Source organism: Octodon degus, unplaced genomic scaffold (genome assembly GCF_000260255.1).
Source record: "Octodon degus isolate 3935 unplaced genomic scaffold, OctDeg1.0 scaffold00061, whole genome shotgun sequence".
NCBI classification, from domain to species: Eukaryota; Metazoa; Chordata; class Mammalia; order Rodentia; family Octodontidae; genus Octodon; species Octodon degus.
Window position 1 is genome coordinate 12280898 of NW_004524637.1, and position 4463 is coordinate 12285360.

At 37.2% G+C, this 4463-nt stretch overlaps 1 pseudogene; it reads right to left on the reverse strand.

Moving 5' to 3' along the window:
• Positions 1-4025, reverse strand: part of LOC101568846 — a 60336-nt pseudogene extending 56311 nt beyond the window's left edge.
• Between the last annotated feature and the right edge of the window lie 438 nt (positions 4026-4463).

Below are 4463 nucleotides of genomic sequence, written 5' to 3' on the forward strand. Positions count from 1 at the left end.
AAATCTTCACTTATATAGAATGGAAAATACAGAAGAAATGAACAAATTCCAAGCTGTACAAGTCACGAAAATTCAATCAAAAAGATATAAAATTCTGAATAAACCAATATCAGTTAATGAAGTTGAAAAAGAAATAAAAATTTACTAACAAAGAAAAGCCCGGGTCCTGATAGATTCATGGCTGAATTCTACAAGAAATTTAGAAAAGATTTAATGTCAATACCCCTCAAACTCTTAAACGAAGCTGAAAGAAAAGCAATTCTCCATAACTGATTCTTCAAGGCAAGTTTTATGCAATGCCAAAACCAGAGAAAGGCATGACCAACAAAGAGAATTACAGGCCAATCTCCCTAATGAGTATAGATGCAAAAAATCCTCAATAAGATACTAGCAAACAGAATGCAGCAAATCCAAAAGAATATTATTCACAATATCCAAGTGGTTTCATCTCAGGAATGTAAGAATGATTCAACATACACAAATCAATAAACATAATACACTTTATCAACAGAGCCAAAGAAAAATGCATATGATCATCTCAAGAGACACAGAAAAAGCTTTTGGTGAAGTCCAACACTCATTCGTGATGAATACCCTATAGAAAATCAGGATACATTGTCTTTACCTCACTCTGTTAAAAGCCATCTATGACAAATCAATGGCCAGTATCATAGTAAATGGACAAAACTCAAGGCTTTCACCCTAAAATCAGGACAAAGACAAGGATGTACATTATCCTCACTTTTATTCAATATAGTTTTGGAAATGTTGGCTAGAGTAATTAGACGAGAGAGTGAAATAAAAAGAATAATAGGAAAAGAAGAAGTGAAATTATCACTATTCACAGATGGCATGATACTCTATATAGAGACCTCAAAATGTCCACCAAAAGAACTCTAAATTTAATAAGCAAATTCACCATCATAGCTGGATACAAAGTCAACACTCAAACAGTAATAGCATTCCTGTATATACATTATAAACTCACTGAGACAGAAATTAGGAAAGCCACATCCTCCATAATAGCATCCAAGAAAATGAAATAACTTAAGTAGGAAATCTATATATTGAAAATTATAGCACTCTGACAAAAAGAGATTGAAGAGGATATCAGAATAAGGAAAGATATTCTTTGCTCATGGATAGGAAGAACCAACAGTCTGAAAATGGCCATACTCCCAAAACTGTTACACAGATGCAATTTAATGCAGTTCTGATCATAACATCATTAGTATTCCTCACAGAACTAGAGAAAGCATGCCTAAAATTCAGCTGGAAACAGAGAAGACCTAGAATAGCAAAGGAAATCCTGAGCAACAAAGGAAAGGCAGGAGGTACCGCCATCCCTGACTTAAAATTATCTTACAAAGTTACTGTGATAAAAGCAGCATGACACTAGCAAAAACAATAACAACAAAAAAGACTCAATGATCCATGGAACACATTAGAAGGTGCTGACACAATTACAAACACACATAGCCACCTTATCTTTGACAAAGGGGCCAAATATGTTCCCTGAAAGACAGACAGCTTCTTTAATACATGATGCTAGAAAAAACTGGTTCTCCAATGCCAAAGATCAAAACTAGATCCATGAGCATCACCATGCACTAAACTAAAGTAAAAATGGATCAAAAATGTAAAGATTCAGACAGAAATATTAAATCTACTAGTAGAGAAAGCAAGTAGAAACCTTGAAGACAGAGTTCATGAACAAAACCCAAACTGCAGGGGAAGTACTTCAAAGAATCAACAACTTGGATCTCATCTTATTAAAAAGGTTTTGCACATCAAAAGAAATTACCAAGAGAGTGAAAAGACAACCCACAAATTGGGGGAAAAAATTTAACCAACAGTCCCTCAACTATAGGACTTCTATCTAGAACATACAAAGAATTTGAAAGTATAAAGCCCCCCAAATTCAATGACCCAATCTGAAAACAAGCAACACTAATGAACACACACTTCTCAGAAGAAGAAATACAAATTTCAAGTAAATATATGAAAAAATGTTCGGCATTATTGGTCATTCAAGAAATGCTTATTAAAACAACAATGATCCCTGGCATGCCATGCCCGCCACACCAGTGTGGCGCACTGAGACAGTGATTGAGATTGGGCATGGTGGCATGCCCCTATAATACCAGCACTTGGGAAGCCAAGAACAGGAGAATCACTACAAGTCTGTTCCATGTAGTGAGACCCCATAGACCCTGTCCTAAATACAGGGGGGAAAAAAGAGAGATTCTATCTCACACCGGAAAGAATGGCTACCATCAAGAAGTCAACCAATAACAAATGCTAGAGAGGATGTGGGAAAAAGGAACCCTTATTCACTATCCATGGAAGTGTAGGCTGATATAATAATAGTGGAAATCAGTATGGAGATTCACCAAAAGTTAGGATTAGAGGTCCCATTTGATCCAGCTATTTCCTTTCTGGGTACTTTCTCAGAAGAATTAAAAACATCATTCCACAGCAAGATATGCACACCCATGTTTATAGGAGCACACTTTGTGAGAAATAAATCTTGGAAACAACTCAAATGTCTGCCAAATGAGGAATGACTAAAACAGACGTGATCTTTTTTTTTTTTTTTACAATGGACTATTACTAAGCTATTAAGAAGGATAAACTTGAAGTTTTTATAGGCAAATGGATGCAATTGGAGACCATCCTCATAAGTGAAATAAATCAGACTCATATGTGTAAGCATCATGTTGTGTCATTAGTGTAAGAAATTGAAAGAGTATGATAAAAATGTACAGTAGATATTATGAAATGGGAAGAAACTGCTCAAAAAGAAAGAACAACTAAGATGGGGGAATGAGAAAGAAAAATAAAATATAAATACACTTAGATAGCTAAGATAGTTGTACTACTAATTTCTCTTAATATATTGCAAAGAACAGGTAGTGCTTATATTGCTTGATCAATCGTTAATGCCTTTACCATGTAATCTGAGCAACTTCTTTGAAGATAAAAATATATGATATATTAACTATTATTAATCTCCTCTTACCTTTTCTGGAATTTTGTATTGTAGCTTTTGCTGTAATGATATTTTATCTAACATTTACCTTAGTGTTTAAATAGCTTGTATAGACTGGGCGAGGTGGTGCGCGCCTGTAATCCCAGCTCTTGGGAGGCTATAAACAGACAGATCACTACGAGTCTGATCTAGTAGCGAGACTCTGAACACCCTGCAGACCCTTCCCTAAAATGCAAAATAAATAAATAAATAAATAAATAAATAAATAAATAAATAGCTTATATAGATGGCAAAATTACAAGCGATGTTTTTATTGATTACCTGGATGTACTCATCAGAATAAAAAAAAAATTAAAGGCAGTTTCTGTAGATGTTTTATACGCGCTCTCTTTTCTATTTATATTCCCTGTTGTGAGCTTGAGTGAATGACCTTTAGGATGGTGGAGGGTCGCTGCCCTGCGATGATCTTCACCGCAGTTGAGCTGTGCTCCTGCCTGGTGGTAAACGGAAGCACTGACCGGGAGGGACTGTATTCGCAATTCTGAATAACATTCCCCCTAATAAAAAGTATGATGCGATGGGAACGTCTCGTCCTGTTCTAGCGGCTCCATCCCTTTGGTCATCACTTGCTCTTTGAGCCACTGCAGGTCTCTGAATAAACAACGGACAATCTGTGTTCATACTTTGAGTGGCAAGTTTAATTTAGGCAATCTGTGTTTTTGAGAAAAAGATTCCGTCAACGCCCCCCGCGCTCCTTTTCCCCCTCGAATTCGCTGCATCTCTGGCGGTCTCTGCACGGCGGTGCTCAGGCCCCAAGCACTGGCACAGGGCGGTACTGGCACAGCTCAGCGGCAGCGGCCTGTGGAATTCGCCCGTTGTCAGTCGTGGAGAGCTCGTTGTAGAATACATCTCTGGTTTCCCGGGTGACGTGGACATCTGCACTCGTGTGAGAACAATACACAACTCTGTTACCACAAGTGTAAGCTACTTGAGTTCTGTACAGGAAGGAAGAGAATCCAGACTTGCACGGCATTTTGATTAAGATTCTAGGGATGGGGGGGTTGGGGACAAAGAGAATTCAACTGGGTATATATTATTTATGTGCTGAAAGATTAAATCTGAGCTCCAGTCAAAGCCCAGCCTCTTTTCTCTCTCTTCAGTTTGGAAACTGGATAACTGGAGGTCACTCCTATCCGTTGGCGTTTGCATTCTTGTAGTTGTCATTATAGGTGGTCCTTACTTTGCAGAGTATGGCAGAAACACGAGTAGGCTGTGCACGCTGAAAGGATGCAAAGCAGTCTAACAATACTCAGGAAGATCTGTGATTATTCGTGGTCATTAGAGACTGTGAAAACATTAACATCTCTAATACTTTTGGTTTTAAGTATATAGAGAAAAAATTTTAAAGAAGTAAAACATTTACCCACTACGCTGTTATTTAAAATATTAGAAACTTTAACAATTAAATGGT